At 36.2% G+C, this 26432-nt stretch overlaps 1 protein-coding gene across 46 annotated transcripts in view; it reads right to left on the bottom strand.

Moving 5' to 3' along the window:
* LRRC4C (leucine rich repeat containing 4C) overlaps window positions 1–26432 on the bottom strand; it is a 1379884-nt gene that overhangs the window by 96005 nt on the left and 1257447 nt on the right. For 3 of the 46 annotated variants that reach the window (XM_078340879.1, XM_078340878.1, XM_078340877.1), the window contains exon 1: window positions 1457–19201. The exons of the other annotated variants lie outside the window; for them this stretch is intronic. The gene's annotated coding sequence lies outside the window, so the exon portion shown is untranslated. Of the gene's footprint in view, window positions 1–1456; window positions 19202–26432 lie in introns of those variants that run through there. 46 annotated transcript variants of the gene reach the window in all.

The following is a 26432-nucleotide window of genomic DNA, read 5'->3' on the forward strand; positions in this document are numbered from 1 at the left end:
TTAAAAAAATAAGTTTCTCTATTAGATATGTGCTTTTATGGGAAGTTTTCTCAGTTCTTTTTAAAAGCAAGTGGCGTGTATTTTAAAAAAGAAACAAAACCAAAACAAAATCATTATTTCATTTTAAACAGACATCAAGAATATAAGAATGCTTCAAAAGAAGTAACTACATCTAAAAATATAAACAATAAGGAAAATCAGCAAAGTACCAAGATTCAAAATAAAAAGCTAACTTTAAATTTGTTAGTATGCCCAAAGCTCATATGTCCCTTTTCTTTAGTAAAACCATAGGTTTGGTTTGGGGCCTACACTGAGCCCCAAATAAAATACTTTATTTCCCAGAATCTCTTATAGCCAGGTATAGTTATATGACTAAGTTCTGGCCAAATGAGATATAAGCCAAAATGTCATGGAAAAATTCCAAAAATGCTGCTTTAAAGATGTAAATTCAGGCTAGAGAGAACATCGTAATATACTTTCTCCGTTTTTTTCTTTCTGCTTCCCAAAATGTTGGTGTGGTGACTGGAGCTTTAGCCGTCACTATTGATCATGTTTTGACTTTGAGACTGAAAGCTTTGTGTTAGAATGTTGGGACAGAGATGGAAGATGCCTGGATCCCTTGTGATTTTGCGCAGACATCACACCTTTGCTGTACTATTTCTAGACTTCTCCATGGGACAGAATAAACCCTCTGTGCTGATGATGCTGTTATTTTTAGTTTTCTGTTTCTATACATTGAAGTAAAGTTCATATGTCATGTGAATATCTTAAATTATCCTTAGAGTCATGTTTATTTATTTGCCTGACAATATGTTTACCAGATTGAGTAGTAAATGTGGAAACCATGTGTACAAGACTCAGTAGTGATTTTGATCCATCTGAAGAGTACTATCGTGTCATCATTGTTTTCGTTGCAATTGTTGATATGTTCACCACCTGTTCTAGGTAAGGACACCTGTTAATTTTCATGATTTTACTAAGCCCTGCATAAATATTAATTAAGCACAGTAGCTCTAAAAAACAAACTCAGTGCTTGTTGGGGATTTAGGAGCAAAGCACTCAGGGTAATTACATGCTCAGATTAGAAACTTTTAGTAGTATGTAAAAACATACAACTTTTACAACGGCCCAGGCAAGACAAACACAAGCAGAATTACAGAAAAAAAAAAACCTATAGGAATATTACCACATTTCAGAAGCAGCTAGGAATTACAAATGAGATGTTATATCTCTTCCAATATATACAAAGAGCTAGACTGAGCCTTTGTTCCCAGTGAAAAAATAATAATATATTCAACACTTCTTACAGTATTCAGTATGTGTGCCATTCTAATAATCTCTTTACCTATATTAAATCATGTAAACAACACAGCAGACACATGAGGTGCATACTTCATTTTTCAGAAGAGAAAACAGAGGTGCAAAGATGCTAAGTAATTTGTTCAAGGTCGCATACCTAGTAAACATTGAAGTCATGATTGGGATCCAGGCAGGGTAGTTCCAGACTCTGCATGCTTAGCCATTGTGCTTTGTTGCCGCTGCAGAACAGCTGGGAAGCAGCAGTAACTTGGGGAGCAATCGCTGAGAAGTACTAGTGAAATGGCTGAGTTGGAAATACTGTCAAAGAAAGGAAACTGGAAAGTGATTCCCAGGCTACCAAGAATGGAAATTAAATATCAAGGTATAGGACAAACATCTTGGAACCATAATGCCAGCTCCACCTGGAAGTGCTTTCTTGTACTGCCCTTTTAACAAAAGCTGAATGGGACATAACTTAGAAGCAAAACTCAACTTAGAGCCACGATACTCGAACCATTCGCAAAATGCGGCTGGGCCAATATTTTGCAGAATGTCTCAAGTAATCTGTTGCAGTACTATTAGAGCAGGAAAGTTTGGAATTAATGTCCACAATCTTACTAGTAGAAGATACTCAGTTATGCCTATTAATAGTTTTTCTCTCTCACTTGGATTTTGGTCTTCTTCTTTGTGTAAGGACAAAAGGAATGGCATTTTGGCTAACATGGTGGCACTGAGCATTGCCAGCACCCGTGGCGATATGTTGTGTGAACATCATCAGTTGAATGTGTTATGTTGGACACAAAGCTGGAAACTACTAACAGCAGATGGGAGTCAAGAGGCCAAGAATCATGGTGCTGCTATGTAGTAGCTGAATGATCTTAATGGAATCCCCTCAAATTATTGTGGTCTCCCCTTCCTGGTAGGCAAAACAAAGGAATGCTATATGGCCACCCTGATTTCCAAGATCTGTCTTCTGTTATCATAAAATCAGAATGATAACTATGGTATCTACTATACATCTACATTGTAGATACAGATATATCTACATCTGGTAGATAATCAGATAATCTACCTACTCAGAGAGCTCAGACAGATTTCATTTCAAGTGACATAGGCATATCTAATCTCAAGTGACAGAATGGGGTTGGAGCATTAAATATATTAAGAATAAGTTTCCTTTCTTCCTACTGATTGCCGTATTGATTAAGCATCTAATATGTGCCAAATTTTCTATCATTTATGTTATATACTTGGTAGTCCTTACTACAGACAATGTGTAGATAATATAATCCCAAATTGAAAATGAGAAAAAAAGCTCAAAGAGAGTTTGAGTACTTGCTCAACCTCACACAGCTAGATAATAGCAATAAGAGAATTTAATCTCATTGTGAGTAAACTAAAGTTAAACTCAGATCTGTCTTACTCCATGCTGTGGACTAACTTGTATCACCTTTCCTACTGTGGAGGCTGGAGCAACTTCATCTTTGATGCTTATCTGCCATGTTAGCTTCTGATTAACCTCAGTTCTGGGAAGGCCTTTGAGATTTCCAGTTTATCTACTGTTCCTTATATAAGAGCATGTACTTATGTAAATCCTGTCCTTATGGCAAATTCTTACACATTCCCCTGAAGCACATGTGCACTTCCTCTATGGTATACCATCCCTGGGTCTGGGGGATAATGGTGCTGGATCCATTCTTGTGAGACTGTCTTTTCATGTCCCTACCTGAAACACACTCTGTTCCTAAGTCCCTGTTAAATATTTCTTTTTAAGAAACTGGGCCAGGCGCGGTGGCTCACGCCTGTAATCCCAGCACTTAAGGAGGCCGAGGTGGGTGGATCACAAGGTCAAGATATCGAGACCATCCTGGTCAACATGGTGAAACCCCATCTCTACTAAAAATACAAAAAAATAGCTTGGCATGGTGGAGCATGCCTGTAATCCCAGCTACTCAGGAGGCTGAGGCGGGAGGATTGCCTGAACCCAGGAGGCAGAGGTTGCGGTGAGCCGAGATCGCACCATTGCACTCCAGCCTGGGTAACAAGAGCGAAACTCCGTCTCAAAAAAAAAAAAAAAAAAGAAAAGAAACTGGATTTGTGAGCCCTTTCTTTGGCCTCTCAACTTCCTTGGACTTGGGGATAGATTTGCTTAGGCCTGCCTACCTCAAAATACTCTCTAATTCTTATGTTGAAGCCCAAACCCCAAAAGTGACTATATTTAGAAATAAGAAGTAATCAAGGTTAAATAAGATCATCAGAGTATGAAAAGGATTAGTGTCCTTATAAAATAAGATACCAGAGAGTGAGCTCTCCCCCTGCTGTGTAAGCACACAGCCAGAAGAAGGACATGTGCAAGCCAGGAAGAGAGCCCTCACCAGATCCCACTGTGCCAGCATCATGATCTCAGACTTCCAGCCTCCAGAACTGTAAAAAAAATCAATTTCTGTTGTTTAAGCCACCAAGTCTGTGGTATTTTGTTATGGTAGCCCAGGCAGACTAATTCACTCCAAAGTTTTCCTTTGCCTTTTTTCCCCCCACTAAGCCATACCTAGTGGTCATGTCAAAAAATGTCTGAAAAATAAATGGAGGAATAATGAAAGAGCTCGTGAGCTTATATTTTACATTAGAGGTGTTGCTGCTGCTCCCTGGAGTTGTGCTGTGCACAGCCTGCGTAAAGGAACCTGGAAGTCCTTACTCCTGTCTGCATAATTGACATGAATCAATAAAGCAGATCTGCCACTGGGTGCCACGTGCTTCCATTGTTATCCTCCAGCAGTACTTCAACTAATGGTGTTACTATTCTTCCTGCTTGTCTTTCTATTCTGTGTCCACTACCAGCACCCCAACTTTGAGTACAACTTTTGAGAAAATACTTTCACAATCTATTGTTAATTAAAAATCTCCACACTATAATCACAACATAATATTATATCCACTTTACAGATGAGAAAGATGGAGTTCGGGGAGCTGCTGAGAGGTACTGAAATAATCAGTAGCAAAGGCAAAGTACAGTTAGGTTCCTGAACACCGTTCAGTGCTCTCCACCCTGTGACCTCTATGCTTGCCTGAATATCCATCTTTCTCTTGTAAGCATTTTCACATTTACCATTTCTAAATATATTTTTCAGAATAAATTGTAGAATGGCAGAAATTATTTCCAGAGGGTGAAACAGCCTCGTAAATCATGCCCAGTAAAACTAAATTCTACCCTTAGGGGTCCCACTGATTAGCTGCAATGACTGTTGTCCAGATAGCCCTTGGTGTTGGACAACTTCAGGAAAATTCGTTAGATTCATTAGCCCAATTAACTTGGAAACTGACATACAAAAACAGGCAGGAAACCCCTGCTGGGTCCAAGAAAAAATAAAAGACCTTCCCTGGTCTTGGTTGCATAAATATGAGAGGGTCCATGGAAATTTCCACATGGAGTGCAAACACGAAGGCAGTCTGGGAGAGGACCAAGCTCAGGCCTGGCTCAAGAAAGAAACAAAGAAGAGAATTAAGAACCACTAAGAAGGCAAAAAGCCTAAGGAGAGAGAGCTCAAAGATAGACACTCTTTGGCAAGCCCAAAGGCCAAAGAGCGGAGAGGGAAATTTGCAGAGCATTCAAGAATACTAAGGGGGAAAAGATCTGTGAGCTGAGAAACATGGCCTTCTTTGTTCAAAGCTGGTAATGAGATTAATCTGTATTTTTTGTGAATCAGTAGCAAAGGCAAAGTGCAAAGTTAGGTTCCTAACTTTGCTACTGAAGCAAATTGGAGCAAATAAGAAAAATAAGAAGGGAAAATCCACTTGCTAAAAAAAAACTATTCCGATATTAATTTTTTAGATATATTATCTTGGAGTGTTACTCTCATCACTCACTAGTTGGGGGTAAAGTTTTTATGTCAGTTTAAAAATGTAGTCTTCATCTCCTTCCCTTTCCCCTTGCATTTCTTTTGTTTTTTAAATTTAATATGCAACTGCTAAAGGTGTAGATTTCTCCTATGGACTCCCAGCCGTACTATGACTTTCATATTTGCTGCTAATACTTGTGCATAACCAAGACTGATCTGACCATTTCATTTGCGACAGGCGATGAACAGAATCCAGTTATTCCTTCAACCATCATAATCCCCCATCTCAATAGAGAGTTCTTTTTTTTTTTTTTTTGTCCTATGGGACTATTTCTTCCAGATGGAAGACAATGTTTTCATGAGACCAGATGAATCATTTGATAAAAACAAGCTAGTTCTCTTCTAAAATGAGATTAAGAAGTGGAAGATGGGAGACAGGGGAGGAAGAATAGCCCAGAAAGAACACAGAACTGCAAGAAAAAGATCCAGGGGATTCCCAGAAACTGGAAAAACAAGAATAAAAGCTTCTGTGAATTTCCCCAGTTATGAAACAAAAAGTAAAAGTGAAAGCAATGGCATCATCAATATGCCTGCCAATATTCTGCACACAAAGTAACAGAGTTTGCTAACAGGTCCTCAGAGTCATGGAAGACAGCAAGTTCTTTAGAGGAGTGGGGAGTTTAGGGATGGACAGCAAAATGCCAAGTCAATCTTTTTGAAAACACTGATTACAGGCAGAGAGCAGCAATCACAGAGCATCTGAGGAAATCCAGGATCATTTTCAGTTCTGAGGAAGGAAGTCATTAGGCAGCTAATTAATTTTCCTTTAAGCTCATTAATAATGGTATCTGGTTGCACATAATCTGTAAATTATGGAAGACTAAAATTTAAGAGTGATGTGGTTGGAAAGGGTGAAAGAGCATGAGGCTTAGAAAATCTATTTTATTAGCCTACATGGAATTAATTTTTTTTTATTATCTATGTACATATACAGAACTTTGAATAAAATAATTAAGAGTTAATATGTACAGAGTGCTTACTCTATTCTAACCATTCTGTTATTTACATGAATTATCTCATATAATACAATAGCTTCATAATATAGGTAATGTTAATATCTCAATTTTATAGCTAAGGAAACTAAAGTCTAGCAAGATTTATCAACTTTAGTAAGAAATAGTAAATATAGCCAGTAAATAGCAAAGCCAAGAAGCAAAAATATTATTTTTCAGATATTAGCAAATTACTGTCACAGACAAAGACTGTAATAAAAAAGATATAGGTTTTTATAGTCAAAAGGCTCTGGATTGAGTCCTGATTCTATCATATACTAATTTTGTGTATATTTAGATAAATTTCTGCATCTCCTTTATTTCTTTATCACGAAAGCATTATTCATGATCTTGCCAACCTGGTATAGAAATTAAATAAGATAAATGTATTTACAATACATAGTATATATGTATAAAACAATAATGTTAACATTCTTTATTTTATTGTTCACTCAATAACTTTATTCAGTATCACACAATAAATGACAGATAATATTATTGTTTTTAGACCTCAGCACATATTGAGCACCTAAATAATATTAGTGACTTTTCTCATTGTTTCTCATCTGTAAGTAAGGACTATTCACAAATGACATAGCTAGCTAACTAAACAAATACAAAGTTTGAAAAGTAAATTTTAAAATGGCAGTTCCAAATTATTGAAGCTTAATTGAAAAAAACACCAGACTTGCTTAAACATTTTCTTGATTAAAAATAAACTTTGGAAAGAGGCATTATAATATCCCTGCAAAGCAATCAGATGCATTTTAAAAATGAAATCATAGAAAAAGTTAAAATCTCAAATAAAAGTCTATTATATGGTTGCTAAGTGTCAATATATGCTCCGAAGATTTACAATGTGACAGGTATATTTCAGTGGGATGAAATTCAAGATAAATCTGAATACTTAAAATTTCCTTAACATCCTGTACAGTTTTATGTGACTGATGTTTTTTATTCTAAAATATTTTGCATTCAGATCTCCTTCAGCATTATGACCTATAATTCTCATTAATCTTACAGAATGATCTGCCTATTAAATTGGCAAATTTTCTCCTATAACACATTTCCACTACATTTCAATTTTAAAGATGAGTTCAATTCCAATAAAATAAAAGAAATATCTTGAATGGGGCAAGGAGAGGCCTGAGAAGGGTTATGGTCACAAAAGTTACTCAATGTGATAGGGAAATGCAAGTCCAAGAGCTACTTAGAGAATCACAGAACATTTAAAATTCTAGACTCCATGAATCTGAAATAAGAAGTTTCTGTAAAATATTTGAACCAGCCTCCACATCAACAAAGATCTTCAGAGGAACTAAGAGACCCATAGGTTTCTAAATTGTGAACCTTGAGATGAAGAAAGAATCAGTCAATCAATCAATCAATCAATCAATCTTTCTACCTACCTACCTACTTACCTATCAATTGCTGTAAAGAATGACTAATGACTAAAGAATGATAAAGAATCTATCTGTAATCTATCTATCATCTATCACCATAAAGAATGATTATCTACTATCTATCAATCTGTCTATCTATCTTCATAAAGAATGACTAAAGAATGATAAAGAATCTCTCTCTCTCTCTCTCTCTCTCTCTCTCTCTCTCTCTCTCTCTCCCTCCCTCCCTTCTATCTATCTGTCGGTCTGTCCATCCATCCATCCGTCCATCCATCCGTCTGTCCATCCAAACCTAGGGTAGAGTCCTGATTCCCCACCCTGGGAATATCCCACCATTTCTCCATACACTCACTCTGTTGCATCCACTCTGGCCTCCATGACTCTTCCAAGCCAGGTGGCATCCACTTCTGGATCTCTGCACTTCCCAATGCCTCTGCCAGAAACAATTTTCATCTAAATATCTGCAAGGCTAGCTCTTTCACCTCTTTTTGATATTTGCCCATATGTCTCTTCAAGACACATTTTCTGACCACTCTAAATTGCAATCACTTCTCTATGCCTTGCCCATCCCTCACATACACTCTGTGCTTTTGTAACTATCTAGACCTGCAGTCTTGGATGCGCTAGCCACGAGCCTCATGTGGCTATTCAAATTGAAATTTAAATTAGTTGAATAAAGCAAAACTCAAAATTGAGCCCTTCAGTCTCGGTTTATTTCAAGTATTCAATAGTCACCTGTAGCCAGTGGCTAAATATTGAACAGCACAGCTATATAATATTTCTATCACTGAGGAAATTTCTGCGGGACGGTACTGTTCTTGATTTGTGTATACTTTGTATATTTCTTTGTTTTCTTTAATATATCTTTCTACCAACCCACCCATGTCTACCCCGCAGTTCTAAGCACAGAAGTGGCCAGCATTTAGTTTATTTTGTTTTCTGCTTTATCCCGAATACTTAGAACAATCCTTGGCGCATATGAGGTATTCAATAAATACCTGTTAAACATAACCATTCATTATTTCCCTTTAAAAAGTCAGAGATCTTGCCAGCTGCCCTGACATGGATAAATCTGGAGGATATTATGTTAAGTGAAACAAGCCAGACATAGAAAATATTGCACAATCTCACATGTAGGATATTAAAATCCAAATATACAGACACAGAGAACAAAACAGTGGTTATCAGGGGCAGAGCATGAAGGGGAAGAAATTGGGGTATGTAGATCGGAGGATACAAAGTAGCTAATATGTAGGATGAATACTAAGTCTAGAGATGTAAAGCACAACATGAGAACTAAAGGTAATAAAATTGCACTGTGTATCTGAGTCATGCTAAATGAGTGGATTTTAGCTACTCTTGCCACGAAAACAAAAAAAATGAGTAACTATGGGAGATAATAGATATGTTAATTTTCTTCTTTAGAGAAACATTTTTACTACCTGTATGCATCCTATAACATCATGTATAACATATCTTAAATATACACAGTAAAGTTTATTTTTAACAAATGTCAGAAATAAGAAAACAGTTGCATCACTCCTCTTTAGAGGGAACTTCAACATGCCAAATTATGCTCAGTTGTATTTCATCAGGGCTATTTATTTGTTGCTTATAATTGTCCAAATACCTATGAATGTTAAATGTTTTGAGACCATGATTTCCTGTAATCATTTATCTCCTGTGTCAGGGCAATAATCACTAAAATATATCAAGATTTATGGCAGAAGAGTCTGTCAACACCTACAGCTCCCCAAAATTGTTAACTGTCATAGAAGTTTTAGAGTTGAGCACTTCATTTGATTAGGCTTTTCATATATATGCTATAATAAATACAGATAGATTACTAGTGGATAATGGCCATCAGTCAAATTGGTTTTATAAGCATAGACATGCATTTGCCTTGTAAAAATCATTTTTATTCCTAACTATATTTATTAAATGAAGGCCTAAATATGAGTGATCACTACCTTCTCGGAGTGACCTTGCAGAGTGCTTCTAAAGTCGGAATTCATCATTGTCAACACTGTACAGGATCATGTAATATATATTAAAGATCCAACTGTTGGCCAAAGCAACAGTTTTCAAACTGAATCTAAGCTTAAAATGCTCTAGAGTCAAAGTGAATAAATTCAGTTTTTTAGCTTTTGAAGACCTGAGTTTTTTAAGTAATATTTTTTTCTTACTGTAACAGAATGAAACAATAACATATTTAAAAGTACACAAAATATTAAAAACTATTTTAAAATGGAAACATAATTTTACAATCCATATACAATCTCTGTTAATACTTTGGTGTACTTTTTAGTTTTTCTCAGTCTATTTCCAAATCTTTTTTTTTTTTTGAGGCAGAGTCTCATTCTGTAGCCCAGGCTGGAATGCAGTGGTATGATCTTGGCTCACTGCAACCTCCGCCTTCCGGGTTCAAGCAATCTCTGGCCTTAGCTTTCCGAGTAGCTAGGATTACAGTCACCTGCCACCACATTCAGCTTATTTCTGTATTTTTAGTAGAGACTGGGTTTCACCACGTGGGCCGGACTGGTCTTGAACTCCTGACCTCAGGTGATCTGCCTGCCTTGGCCTCCCAAAGTACTGTTCAAACCTATATATAAAATAGACAATTATTGTCCTATGTATCTCTGATTTATTTTTCAGTTTTCTCTCATTAATACTACAATAGTCCTTGGCATTCACATGTTCAACCATTTTTACTTTATTCTAAATGTCTTTGGTTTATAATGATTCGTATTTTTCTAAGTGACAAATCAGAATCATACAGGGAATGTGAATAGTTTAAACTGATGAATCAGTCTATCAGATTGCTGATAATCTGGAATTCAATGTGTTTTGTTGTTGCTATGTTTGCACTAACTCACATCAATGGCAAGGATGCCACTGGGAGGCAGGAGAGTGCCAGTCAGATTTGGGTCCAGATACCATTTGCATTTCTTCATTCAGTCCACAGATACTTATTTAGCCCAGTATAAAACTGGATTCCATATATACAAATAGTTGGTTTTTTTCCTCCAGCTTTCCCATTTCCAGGTGTTATGCTAAGTACTGTTTGATCCTCACAACTAACTCCATTTTTTGATCCTCACAACTAACTCCATTGTAAAGTTACAAAACAGCTACCAAGTAAGGGCGAGTAATTTGCAAGCGATGGAGCCACCATGACTGACACCCAGGAATTCTAATGTCAGTACCCTTCCTCTTTGTCACGTTATGTTATTGCTTTGCTTAAAGCATTTGCTGTTGAGAAAATTATTTAACTGTTTTGAGCCTCCATGTATTTGTTCATATTAAATAAGAGGACAACTGAAGATGCCCTGGCACATTAGAAATATCCAGTAAGAATTAGCTACTATTACTAAGCCATTATTAAAAATTCGTGGACTTCTGAAGGAAACAGAAAGAATTCCTTGTGGATATTAAGAGTTTACTGTCTAGCATAATTATGTTCCCAGGGCATTAAAACTTCTTTATAAACTCAATTTTAATTACTGCGGCATAGTCCACGTATTGATGTGCTATAACATATTTATCCATTTTCTCTACCTCTGGGCATTTTCGATTGCTACTGAATTCAGTTTCTACTTGAATAAAGCAGTGAATTTCAAAGAAATATTTCCTGTACATTCAGTAAATATTTATCCATCACATTCTATGTTTATACTGCTATGATGGAAATCTTAGGTGACACGGTGAGTGCTGAAAGTGGATGAGGATGACTCTACAGGGAAGATTCCAGGCAAGCACCATGCAGGCTTAGAGTGGGAAGGGGTCTCATTTAGTGGGGAAGATCAAGACATGTTTTTAGGAGGTAATAATAGAGTTTTGTTCATCAGACAATGTGAACAGAGCATAGAGAACACAAGAATTAGGAAAGAGTAGAGGCAGAGGGAACACTTCAGCAAAAGCAGGAAAGTGGCCAAGCATGAAGCTCAGTGAGTAGTCTCATTGGAACAAAGGCATATATAAGTAAAAATTCAGAAATATAGAAGAGAAAATATAAGAAATATACTAAAAATTAATAAGGTTAGAAATATATGCTCTGTCCATATTACAAAAGACTTTGAATGGCAGGATAATGGGTCTCTCTTTTATTATGACTGCAATGGGGAAAAATTATGATATATTTCACTGAGTCCAGTGGAAACTAGTTAACATGGCAAAGATAGCATCGCTTCTTATCATGTAATCAGCAAAGCCACTGAGGCCTGAAGTGGTTGGGATGCCAGAGATTAAATACATAGTGAAATTGAAAAATCAGTAGAAGAGAGGAAACCAGAACTTATGTGAACATGGAACAAGAGATCATGAGGGCTAGTGTGATTCAGGGATCTACAGCAAATAACAAAAAGAAACATGTCAGGGCAGTTGAATGACCCCTTTCTATGTCATGATCCTCATTTCCATTGCTAAATAATGAGCATCCAGGGGGACTGAACAGGGTAAAGAGACATTGCAGAACCTGAAACTCCCATTTAACAGAAGTCTGAATAACTACTTTTGCAATTTATTTTTAGGCCTCCTTAGGAAAAGACCAACCAAGGCTGGGCTCAGAGGGTCTATCCAGAGTGAAATGTTTGAAAATTGCCTTTCTCATTTGTGTTACTGGACAATCATTAGTGCACACACTATTTTAAAACGTCACCCAAGAGAACAGACAAGATACCAATAAGAGGTGTTTCTTCTGCAGAATGAAATGTGCCAACTACAATTTTATTTGCAGTGTCTTTGGGGAAATTAATTCTTTGCCTCCTTTCCAAGACCTTCCATTCATGTATACTTTTGCAAAACTAATTATTTTTAAATGACTTGCATGTTTCCCTTCTAACTGTAAAGAATCTCAGTTTCTACAATTTATCCTTCAATAGTTTACTTTCTACATGTAAATTAATTCTTAAAAAAGTTTTTTTAAGCGTTTTTTCTAATTTAAGATTATTATTTAAATGCATTATTTAGTGTATAAAGCTTAAAAGTACCTTTGAATGGTATATGTGTTTGTACATGCATTTTGCACAGAGAGATCATTTTGGAGATTAGAGATATGTTTTATCCAATTTAGCTTTCATTCCTCAAGTGATTGAACTTCCAATATTTCCCACGGGATGAGTTTCAAAATCCAATAGCTTTTTATTCTGTAGAGGCTGTCAAATACTCAGTAGCCTCCACATTCATTAAAATCCTTATTATGTAATGTTGATCTGGGTTATATATAATTCCAATTCTACTTAGCATTTGTATCTTTTACCATGTTTAAAACCCCTTCCCACAACATGGGCTTTATTCAATAACCTTTAATCTATCTGTATATGTCCCAAATCCAATTCTTTCATTATTTGCCTGACTTTTTCAGCTTTTTCCAATTTACAACTTTGGAGACTTGTGGTGCCCACAATAAATACAATATGACAAATACAATTTAATACAAAGAAAATGCAACATAGCCCAAAGATCATGATCTTTAGACTCAAGGTAAATGATATTCTTCGTCTCTGTTCTTTTACTTACCGTCTATATGTATATGAGAACATAGCCTACTGTTTCTTCACAGCATTTATTTATTGATTCATCTCTAAAGTTGAAATAATAATTTTGACCTTACAGATTTGTTGTTGAGGCTAAATGAGATAACGTATGTAAAATGCTTAGCCTACATGGAGAACATCTGAGAACAATGTGACAAAAACAGGCACTGAATAAATTAATGTTATTCTTAATTGGAGTCATCAGTGACATAATATGACTTGTGATATCCATTTGTTTACATTTACTGATTTGACTCTCATAGCCTCATAAAGTTGAAATATTCTCAAAAGTCATTTTGTTTATCTCCCATCTTCTGCTGTCAGATAGAAATCTACCCAGACAATGTTAAACAAATAGAAGTCAATACCCTCTTTTTAAAATAAAAGAGTTACTACAATAACCCATAATAATCTGCTATTCAGACCACTGTTATTGACTAAGACTAAAGCAACTGTAAAATATGAAGAGACCAATAAAACCTTTTGTGGAAATGAGTCCCTATATGCTGCCTGCATAAAAACATGAATTATCTGGACAGTCAAAACCACCTAAAACAACAGGCTAAATTGAATATTCCTAGAGAAACAGACATAAGCTATTTGAAGAGCTAAAACTTTTGTCATGAATTGGCCTGGGATCCATTAAAAAAATTGAAAAATGAAAGACAGGGATGACGTGGCCTTTGGAGACTTTAACTAATTAAGCTGACTCTGAAACCAAGAAAAATTTTAAAAAACTAAAACATCTAACAAGGTAAGCTAGGAAAAATGGAATTTTCCGATAAAAATAAAGTTTTCAACATCTTGACCTGGGTTATATATAATTCCAATTCCACTTAGCATTTGTATCTTTTATCATGTATGTTAAACATGTTAAGTTATATTGTTCTCTTTTGGTCTCACCTTCTCACCTTTTCAAAGAGGCTTTTGCCATCCATCTGTCAGGTATTGCATGGTGATATCTGAAAGTGTGGCTATCATATCTGAGTGAAGCTATCTAACTACTAGAAGACATAGATGTTCTAATTGGTTGTATAGACACTTCCTTCTCCATCTCTGGAGGATTGCTTTCTACATAACAATGCCCCAATATATTTCCTAATTCTTACTGACATTTTTCTTTAGATTTAGATTCAAAATACTACATTTCTAACTGATAGACTACATAGATATGTGATAAACACTATCCAATGTAACTTTACCTGAATTATCTTATGTAGTTCTCCCGAAAAACCACATCATCTAGAAATTATTATTCCAATTTTATAAAAAAGTACATTGAGGCTCAGAGGTTTAGTGATTTGTCAGAAATCATGCAGTTAGTTGTAAGAATACCAATGTGGGTGTTCATTCTCAGGTCACCTGGTTCAAAGTCTTAAGCTCATTCCATTATGACTCAGACTAATCTAGCCTATCAGCAACAGTGATAAGCTAGATCAATATTAGGCCAATACATTAACTATTGGGTCTTTCCTCTGGTTTGCTATACAGAAGTGCTCTATGTACTTCCTATGACCAATTTTCAACAATGCCTCAATAACACCACAATATCACGTTAAACTCCACTTGATCCCACAATGCAGTTGTTGCCTTGGCCAGTGCCATGGATTATTGCCAATAGTATTTTGCTAGCACAGATTCAGCTTTAAGCTCATATCTTCTTGTATGCACAACAAGAAGAAAAAGCATCTGTGATCTTTCATACAACAGTAATAACCTTGCTTATGCTTGCAAGTGGTCTGAGGCCAGTTCTTAGATTCCATAGATTAAATATAGAACATCAATAGTGAGGCCATCTTACACGCTGCACAGAGCACTGAATCTAAGAAATCTGAATTCTCTTTTGGCATCTGATCCTAATAAGCTTATGATCCTAAGAAAATCCATTTCTGGGCCTCAATTTTTAAAGATGTAACCTGAGGGGACAGCTTAAATTATCTTCCAGGATTAAAATGTAGTTTATATCACATATATACATATATACATACACAAGTACATTTTGCATTTCAATAGTTATTTAAATGCCTGTTAGCTCAGCAGGTCTTCACTTAAGACTAGGGAATTGGCAGTTCTCTGATTTTACAAAGAGTCTTTTATCTCAGGATGCTGGAAGATCTTACATCATTCATTAATTAAATCTCACATCCTCCCCTCCTGAAAGGTGAGACCTCAAAGGCTGTTTTTCTCTATCATCACCCATATGGTGCCAGAATATGATATTAACTTTGAATCACAGCACACTGAGAATCTAGCCACTCACACAAAGAGTGTTCTCCCTGAAAGAGTGTAGGCAGAGAACATCCTGAGAATGAACTGCATGGGGAAGCTGGAATGGAGAGGTAACTAATTGTTATGATGGGATTCTTTGACAAATGAAGTTGGTGTTAAAATTGATTAAATAAAATACATCTTCCCCTTCTCCTCCCAGTGGAATATCACCATCAGGAAAAACATCCTATATTTATCTCTCTCAATCTGCCTAAGTAGGTGATGCTCCTTTGAAGATAATGGTTATGATGATGACAGTTTTTAGCCTACCTGTATCTCTGTTCTCTCTTCTTTTAAACATAGCCTGTTTCTGAAGTTAGAATTAGGTCAGTAAGTTTACCACTGACACCCATTCCCACCAAATATTTATGTATGAAATTGGTTCAAAAAGTCATGGAGCAAAGCATAGGTTGTTTTGTTTCTGAGGAGGGAGGTGGTAAAGGGAGACAAAGGGAAAGGGAAAGAGAGGTGTAAAGTCCTAGGCTGTGGAAGGTATGCAACGTCACATTTGAATGCATGATGACTCCCCTGTATTCAATCATTCCTTGTTGAGAGGAGAGGGTTATGGTTACATAAACTTAGAAACAATGGGTGCTAAAAAGAGAAGGAAAGATAACAAAAGAACTAGGGGAAAAAAGTACCAAAGAAAATCTCAGATTTCTAAACATGTTTTTTTGGTAAAAATTAAAGAATCTTATTTTCTTATTAACATGGATTGTTAATTTTTAATACCATTTAAAAGATATACTATGAAGAGGAAAAGATCTACCACTCAGAGTGGAGTTGATACCTGCTAGGTGAAAGAACTATGAGTCATATGTTAACCCACATGAACCAGAGAGCAATCCGCATGACAGTTTATGATTGCTGGTTTACAGAAGAGAAAACTCAAACTGACAGACATGATAGCTAGTAACAATCAAAGGAAAGATTCAAATCCAGGTCCTTCAGTCTCTGGGGTCTCCAAACTCTAGCCAGAAGCTTTTTCTCTTTCTGTTACCTCCTATCTAACTCGTAGCTCATTCCTTTCTCATCTCCTTCAATCATCTAGTCTAAATAGAGTTCTGTTAGCTAGCAGAGAGTTATAGTTATGTAACCCTCAGCTAAGCAATGTCAGAAAGCCTGTAATGTTTACTGAATAATCTCCACATGAGAAGCACTGCATTCTTCGAGTGAGGCAAAATCCATTGAATTTTTATCCTCATATTTGCCCATGTGTCTGTAGCTTCCAAATTAATTGGCAAAGCAGAATGGACTATAGTTTGAACTTTATTCCAAGAAAACTACAAGATGCACTGTGATGTGCAGCCTTTTTATGAGAATCTTACTTCGAAGCAAAAAAAAAAAAAAAAAAAAAAAAAATCCCTCCTAGGGGAAGAGAGAAAACAGGTAATAAACTTTCCATCTATTTCCATGCTGAAAGCTATTATACTATACAAATAATCCTACATTCATCTAGTTTACAGAAAGCAGAATAAATGCAGCATAAGGACAAGCAGTCATATTTTCCTAAAGCGCTCCACCAAGGATTATAAGCATCCACTAACAATGATCCCCTGCTTGTGGAAGGATGCTCACAGATCATCTTTTCAAATATAGGACTCTTGTCCGCACTTAAGAGGTTTATGTTTGTGAATCACAGCTTTTTGTTTGGTCCAGTTTTTCCTCCTCTCATTTTGTAAATATGATAACATGTTAATAAAGTATGAAGTAAGTTCTACTGACAGTGTTTTCCTTTGGCATCCTGGGAAATGATCTGTTTATGATGGCTGCACAAAATCTATTTACTCAGCAAACCTAATTTTAGCTAAGGACCAATGAATATGTATATTGCAATGACACCACTGTTTGCAAACAATGTCAGGCTATCATGCCAGATCAGGATGCTCAGACAAAACAAGATGTGAAATATTAAGGCGCATCAGAAGTTTTAATCCTTTTGCAAAAGAGGGAAATAATAGTCACTTGGGAGCTCAGAAAGTAATAATCCATTTACTTGAGAACTATTCAAAGCAAATTTATTCTTCTCTTTTTCTACCTATTCAAGGAATAATTGTCTTCTTTATGTATTCCTCTCCTCTACACAGCCTTTTCCTCTGTAACTATTGTACTATATAATTTAAAACTCCACATTTTAAAGTCACTTAAAATTTTCACTTGTACCTATAATTATTTATTTATTTATTATTATTATTATTATTATTTTTGAGATGGAGTCTCATTCCATTGTCCAGGCTGGAGTACAGTGGCATGATCTCGGCTCACTGCAACCTCCGCCTCCCAGATTCAAGCAATTCTCCTGCCTCAGTCTCCTGAGTAGCTGGGATTACAGGTGCATACCACCATGCCTGGCTAATTTTTGTATTTTTAGTAGACACGAGGTTTCACCATGTTGACCAGGCTGATCTCAAACTCCTGACCTCAAATGATCCACCCAGCTTGGCCTCCCAAAGGGCTGGGATTACAGGAGTGAGCCACTGCACCCAGCCCAAATGGTTAATATTAATAGCACTCCAAATATTTGTCAGGATATCAAACTATTTTATAAAACACATAAAAATGATAAGAGAATAAAACAAAACTGTCATTTCTTCTTCCAATATATTTTCCTTAGGAACTTAGAAACATTTTCTTAGATTTTGGGACCTGGATGCTCGATTCTGTTTTTAAAGATATCCTACAAGGGGGACTAGCTGAACTACATACTTAGACTTGCTATGCTCCAGATAGTTTTGCACTTTACACTTATAAGTTAATAAATGACTCTTTAAAGACTGTGGACCAGAAGAAAATGTTGAGAACACTCAGAGACTCAAAATCTGATCAGAACTAATTTGTGATATCATTTATTATTGTGATGTCTGTGATATCAATCATTTATTTCCAATGATGAATCTCAATGAATAACACAGCTCCATGAACATGAACTGCAGTACTAATTTCCCATCCATATCTGGGCAGTCAGAGATTTGAAAAGGACTCTGTGATTCATAGCTCAGCCTCTCCTTGGAAGTACAAAATATCAGTGATGGAAGGGCAGGAAGGATGAAGAAATTCAGTAAATGTCTCAATGTGGAGATACGTATGAGGTTGTTTTTGAAGTTCACAGATCAACAGAATTTAAATTTATTATTCTGTGTTAAAGAGAAACATTTTCTATTTTCAGAAAAAGAGACAGAAAAGAGATAACTTTTGATATCCAAGTCACTGACTTAATTTTCTGGGCTTTCTCTTCAACTGCTGCTGCCTAGCAATTTGAAAATTGCTTTCTTATTCTACTAATTTGGGGCATAAGGGGTGTGTACCATGCACATGTTTACCCAAGAGGGAGAAGAAGAAAACTGGCAGGGGATGAGGAAGATTTGATGACCAGTTAGCAGTGGGGTGTAGGCAGGCACTGAACACTGATCAGAACTCCCAGACTTCAGTTGGGGTGATTTTGTAGGTGATGATACATTTAACAGAGATTAGACATACAGAGAAGAAACAATTTGTGTGAGCAGTAGGAAAACAATGAGTTTATTTTAAGCAGAATGAATTTGAGATATCTATGGAACATCTACCTACAGATTGCCAAAAATCAGATGGAAATAGGAATCTGGGGTAAGAGAAAGTGATAGCAATTACTGATAATCACTCGCATGTCATCAGCAGCATGTAGGTGGTTAATGAAGACAAAAGGATGAATCAAATATAGATGCTTAGAAAGAAATGATCCTCTATTTAGTTTCTATTCTTCTCTATTTAGTTTAACAATTGACAAATATGTCCATAATAATTAGCCATATGCCATTTGAAGCAGCAGATGCCCTTACTTTAAAAGGCCACTGTGTTGCACATCGTTCACACCATTTTACTGAAAATAGCTGCTTTCATATTCATTTCTCACCAGATTATAAGATTTGCAAGGGCTGGCACAGAATAGAGTTCCAGTAAATATTTGTTTAAATAACAAATAAGAAAATAATGAGTAGATGTGGAGTCAGAACTTCATGGCTGGGTTAGGGGCACATTGTAGTCCCAGCAACTTTGGTGGCTGAGGTGAGAGGATCCCTTGAGCCCAAGAGTTCAAGACCAAACTTGGCAATAACAGAGTGACAGTTTGTCTCTTAAAAAAAAAAACTTCATGGCTAGCATTTATGTTCAGATTTACAGTAACTCCCCAGGACACAAATAATCAAAATAAAATGCAAGTTCTAACATACATTACTAAAACTCACTGTAAGACGATATGTTATTTTGAATACCACTGTGCAGCTATTTTTATTCTAATAGTCAATAGCTAATGTAGTGTATAAATGTCCATATATGTATATTTGTCTCCACACATAAATTATATAGTCAATATGTGATAATAAAAACTATGTATTAATAGTATCTGCATATTTAAAATTTATTAAATGCTTATTATGTGCCAGGTGCAAAATCACCTTGTCTAAATTATCTCATTTAATTCTCCCAATAACCCTACAGGGTATTTTTATATCTATTTTCAAAGTGGTTTAGATATACACAGACATTTTAGAATTAGACATATAAACAGGTTTTATAGATGTTGAAAATGAACACTCAATTTTCTAAATATGATAATGAAGGCCCTAAAAAGTCTAGCTGTGCATGTACATACATATACATATTTAATATTTACACAGCTTATATTTCACATAGCACATGTTTGCATGCATATATATAGCTAACATTCTCCTTACTTAAACACTGAAAGTTTTGTATCTTTTTTTATTTTAATTTTTATTTTAAGTTCTGGGGTACATGTGCAAGATGTGCAGGTTTGCTACATAGGTAAACAAAAGTTTTATATTTTTAATCAAGACTGGCTAAAAATGGAAACAGAAGAGCCAACTTTTTTTTTTTTTTTTTTAAGATGGAGTCTCACTGTGTTGTCCAGGCTGGAGTGCAGTGGTGCAATCTCACCTCACTACAACATCCACCTCCCGGGTTCAAGCAATTCTCCTGCCTCAACCTCCTGGTAGCTGGGATTATAGGCACCCACCACCACACCTGGCTATTTTTGTATTTTTAGTAGAGACAAGATTTCACCATGGTCCTGAGCTCCTGACCTCAGGTGATCCACCCACCTTGGCCTCCCAAAGTGCTGAGATTATAGGTATGAGCCACTGTGCCTGGCCAAAGTCAACATTTTTATATTACTCTTCATGTAATGCAAAGAACAAAATGAAAGATCACTTCTTCTCAGTTTCCACTATCTCTATAAGATAAGACAAATAAAGTTTCTTATTATGCATCGAGGCCTATGAAGTAAGCATTTCCTGATGCCAATATATTAAGAGACATCAACTTGGACCATCATATTTTTATAACAAATGATGTTTACCCTCATTACCCAACTTGCTAGGGGCAATGAGGGTAAACATCATTTGTTATAAAAATTTGCTAATCAAATGCAATAGTAATGTTTAAAATACTATACAAATAACATTTAATTTTTATTATTGCTATATGTTTGCTCTTCTCATTCTTTTGGAAGTTGCTTATTCATCAATTGCAATCCTTCAGAATGAGGCCAAGAACAAGTAAAAGATTATAAAGGCAAAACAGTGAAAACAAAATTTTCCAAGTTCATGGACTAAATATCAGCACTCCTCCCACAAGAGAATTTTTAGGTCTCATTTCTCAGAGACTGTTTACTCCTGTTACAGACATGATTCTCACTGGTTTCATATCGCCTTGCCTGGACTACTGGGAGACACTTTCTGTTTTTATTACCCCTATTCTTTCCTACTTCCAAGCCATTCTTCACATGAAAATTTATCATACTATTCAGAAGCTTAAACTTTCCATTGGCTTGCCATTTTCTATTGGATAAAGTCTGGAACAGTTTACGTGCTTTGGAAGTCCATGGTTGACTGAGCTTCTGGCTATCTTTCTAGCCTCCTCAACTAGATTTTTTTTTTTTTGTCTTTAGCCACACTAGACTTTTTAAAATCCCTTTATTATAATGCCTCCCACTCTGGAATCAGGACCTTTACATATACTGTTGCATCTACTAGTAATGTTCATTCTCTTTGCCTTGCTGATGCCCACTCAGTTTTTAGATTGCCACTTAACAATTAATTCCTCATGAAGTCCTATCTTGTGGCCTACATGAGTGGGGTTTGTTCATAAATGTAGCAACTGCTACAGCTCAGTCACAGCCTAGATCACCTTTAAATTTATAGTTATTTATGTCTTCAGTGCTTACTTCTGCTAAATTGAAATCCTCAAGAAAAATCATTTTGTTTTGGTCGCTAATCTACCTAAGAGAGCACAGTATATAGCACATTCAATAAATGCTGCTTATCAGCTGATCAAATACAGTTATTTAGAAAAAGAAAAGGCCAGGCGCAGTGGCTCACACCTGTAATCCCAGCACATTGGGAGGCTGAGGTGGTGGATCACTTGAAGTCAGGAGTTCAAGACAAGCCTGGCCAGCATGGTGAAACCCCGTCTCTACCAAAAATACAAAAATTAGCTGGATATGGTGGGACATGCCTGTAATCCCAGCTACTCGGAAGGCTGAGGCAGAAGAATTGCATGAACCCAGGAGCTGGAGGTTGCAGTGAGCTGAGCTCAGGCCACTGCACTCCAGCCTAGGTAACAAAGCAAGACTCCATCTCAAAAAAAAAAAAAAAAAAAAAAGAAAGAAAGAAAAGGCAAGATAAAGATTCTAGAATCTGAGAGTTGATATTTTGATACAAATGATACCAAAACAGTATTTTTTAAAAAAGATAAAAATAAAAATCTCCGTAATCTAGAGTAAGAAAAATCCTCATACTTCAATAGTTCTAAGAGCTTCCTATATCATAATCCAGTACAAGCAACAATATTACAATGACAAGGACCCTGAGTGAACAATGAAATGTTTAAAACCATTTAGTATTCATTTTTAAATAAGCAAGAGTTTTAAAAATAATTATAGAGTAATTTTCATTACTTTAATTGTTAAAATGAAACAAAGGACTGGTACTTCAAGGGGTAATGTTCACTTACTTAGAAGATTAATTTGTATGTTATGCCTTATTTAACAATATGAGGTATATGAATAATAAGAGCTAACACTGTCTGCTTGTAAGTGGTAGACATTCCTCTAAGTACTTCACATTTATACTCTTATTTAAGCCTGAGGAAAACTCTGGAAGATATATATTACTACCCTCATCTTTTACATGAACAAACTGAGGCACAGAGAGTTCTAAGGTACTTTCTCAAGGTCATACAGTTAACAAGTACAGAAGACACGATTCAAAATAAAGCTGTCTGATCTGGAAGCAGCTCTTGCTAACACCTGCTAAGCAGCATTTAACGGTTCCCAAAGAACATACTTTGTTTAACCAAAGTTTTTTTCTCAGCTAGAATGAATGTTCATCTAACAATGCAAGGGACTATGCCATTCATTTTGCAGACATTCTCTTATTTAATCTTCAGAACAGTCTTGTAAGTATTATTATTTTTAATTTATAAGTAGTTACATTAAGACTTAAGAGGTTAAGTTCCCAAAGTCAAGTAGTAGAATCAAAACCCTGAGCCCCAGATCCACTGACTCTAAGGACTGAGCTCTTAATTACAAGAGTTCACCTATCTAGTAGGAGGAGAATCTCTCACACAAGCTCTACCTCAGCACTACTATTTGGAGTGGATAAAACTTAGACCAGACTCCTGTCTGCATTCCCAGCATTTTGGGAAGCAAAGGCAGGAGGATCACTGGAGCCTAGGAATTCTGGAGCAGCCTGGGCAGCATAGTGAGACTGCCTCTTTATAAAAAATTTTTCAAAATTGCCCAGCTATTTTGGCACATGTGTGTGGTCCCAGCTACTAAGGAGGCTGAGATGGGAGGATGAGTTGAGCCCAGGAGGTCAAGACTGCAGTGAGCCATGACTGCCACTGCACTTCAACCTGGCCAACAGAGAGAAACCCTGTCTCAAAGCAAGCAAACAAACAAACAAAAAGCATCAGTTGAAGGGGCTACCCTGTGCCCTGTAGGATGTTTAGCATATCTTTAGTTTCTATCCATAAGGTGCCAGTCTAAAATCAAAACTTTTTTTATACTTTGCCCAATGTCCTATAGGTAGAGATGCAAGGTTTCTTCCCATTGCGAACCACTATACTAAGTAGTGGATTTTAAAAACTAAAAACATTTCCACCACTTTATCTCTGTTTCCAATTATTCTAATTGCAGCACTTTTGTTAAAATAGACTATCTTTATGCGAGTTAAAAAACAGAGTTTAAGCAGCAATTTCCTTAGTTATATTTTGGTTTTGTGGATTATCCATACATTTAGAAACCGTTTAAATATCTTGTAACAGGACAATTCTTGGCCTACTTTGAAAGATCAGACAGATATAATAGTCCTTGTCTCACACAATTATGCAGATTAAACAAAAATATGCTTGTAAAACATTTAGCCCCATACCTGGATTATAATGAATGTCCAATTAATGTTTATGATTACATTATTATCATAACTATCATTTGTGCAGTTTTCACAGATTACTTTTCGAGTTTATCTTCACATTTCCAGAAACTATCATACTTCCTCTCCAGATTCACTGAAAACATTTACTTAGAGGTCATAATACATGTCTAAATGCCAAAGCAAACTCATGATATGGATACAACCTTAACATCTAAGGCACAGTGACAAATGGTTGAAAGAAAATATTTGACAGTAAAAGCTCAAACACCTAAGTCTATGGATAAGGCATATTCCAGTTATAAATAAGATATAAATAGTGAAAAGTGTTTTCATTATAAGAAAAACCTTCAAAAAATGGTACAGGTTTCATTCTCCCTGTCATACAAATCAACATGATACTAATTGTGTAGCTTTTTATCAATTATCTTTCAATACAAAAGTACTAACAGAAACATAGGTACCAAACCCAAGAAGAAAATATCTAGAATCTTTAGCATCATACAGTCTTCAAGCCAAATCCATGGATCTGTTCATTCTCTCAAACCCAAGCATAATTGCATGGCCTTATTATTATTAGTTGTGTTCTTATTTTTACTCAAGGTATGGAGCTCTCCAGTTGCCTATGCTTTGCTGCTTTATATGGCCAGTACCAAAACACTATCTCATTATTTGCCCAGGCCAGTCATAAATGCTGAGACATTATAAAGAACAAGTGCCCAACAGAGAAAGAGCCATCAGGGTGCACAGCTTCATTCTGGCAGTCATGGCTCACCGTGGGCTTTCTCCAGTCTAGGGAAAACAACAACAACAACAAAAAAAAAACAGCTACCCACAAGGCCATTGCTCCAGGAAAAAAGCTCTAAGACCCAGATTTGGTTTTTAAACACATTTTGACCTCTAATATTTAAGAAAACAAAGCAGACAGCATGAACACACACAAAAAAAGACAGGCATTTTTAAGTCTCAAGTCAATGATTTCAGACGAAAAAGGAACTCTCTAAAGAGAACAGCAGCTTCTGGCTTAAGGAGCTATAGGCCCTACCAAATTGTAATACAGCCCTAAATATTCCTCTGTAATTATTATTTTCCTCATATGACTTAATCGTTCTCATGGAAGCAAATAACTTTAAAAAATTTAATCTTTGTTCTTCCAAGACTTATGATCTAGCAGTAGAACACACTGATATCTGTTAATTCTTTATTTCATGGGCAAAGAGGAACCTATACTTTCCAGCACCCTCCTCACCACCATCTTCACAGTTAAGTGGGGCCAGATGACTTGTTTTGAACAAAGGATTATAAACAGAATATGGTGTGTCGCTTCTAGAGAAAAGCAGAAAAAAAGGTCCTGGAGGCGCTCCCCCATCCCCAGCTCTCTTTTCTCCTGTAATGGCTATATGGAAGCCACATGTTGAGATGGCAAAGCTACTAACATAGAAGCAGATTGTCCCCTTGACACAGGACTTGAGAGGGAGCTGCCCTGGAGAACAGGAAGCCCCGCAGTAGACTCTGCATACATAGAAAAATAAATGTTTGTCGTGTTCATTCACCAAGGCTTCAGGATTTATACATTATCACAGTGGAGTTCAGTCTGTCCTGACAAATATGTCTCTTAACACTGTTTCTAGTATGAAGTGAGTACTTAAAATGTAGCTCTTTAAAGACAAATGTGCAGAGCTGAGAATTCCATTTATTGGTAACAAAAAAGTTGAGAGATGGATTACAAAAAAAACCCCATAGTAATCTTGATTTATATTAAAAAGCAATTTCTGCATATTAAGCATGTGCAGACTATATGTCAACCGACTAAATAGCTCAGGGAATACTCAGTACCACTCTGTATTGCTGACTAAGGCACAGACAGGTCATATTCACATAAAAAGCTTATTACCACCATAAAGCAGCCCATATATGTTAGGTCCAAAGAGAATGAAAAGAACAATCTAGTTAGAAGGAAGTGGATCTGAACTTTTACTCAATTCTCACTTTTCTTCCTATTGTTATCTAAATTGCTTATCCTGGCATAGTACAAGCTACTTTGTGAAAAAAGAGAGGATGGCACTTTCACCGCAGATATCAGCCTGGTGCTAGAGAGCATTAGAGGTCCAGAGTCTTGCCTCAGCTCTGCTGGGCAGTGCCTGCATGAATTTGACCTCTGATTAGAATCGTTCTTACTCTCTATTTGCCCACTGATAAAGTGGGTGCAATGACAGCCCTAACATGAGGCCACTGTATGGATTAGGTAGCACTTTGTATATAAAGAATCTGGCAAAGTGTTTGGTATATGTTGGGACCCCATAAATGTTGGTTTAATTTCCTCATTCCATTTCTCGTATTCTGCCACCCTCCATTCTACCTTCCTCCATATTTCCTTTCAATGTCTTGTTTCATTGTTTATTTGTTTTAAACTAAAAAATGAAGAAAAATGATAGATAATCATAAAAACCCTGATCAGCAGGAAATATCTATACCCAGGAAGTTTGATTATTGCCTGGAATTTGGATTTGGCAGGCTGATTTGACAAAACTCACAATAATATCACAATATCTTACACTACCAAAGTTGGGGCATGAGAAGGAATAGAGAGAACAGAAAGAAGGGTAGGCAA

This window comes from Callithrix jacchus, chromosome 10 (assembly GCF_049354715.1).
Source record: "Callithrix jacchus isolate 240 chromosome 10, calJac240_pri, whole genome shotgun sequence".
Lineage (NCBI taxonomy): Eukaryota > Metazoa > Chordata > Mammalia > Primates > Cebidae > Callithrix > Callithrix jacchus.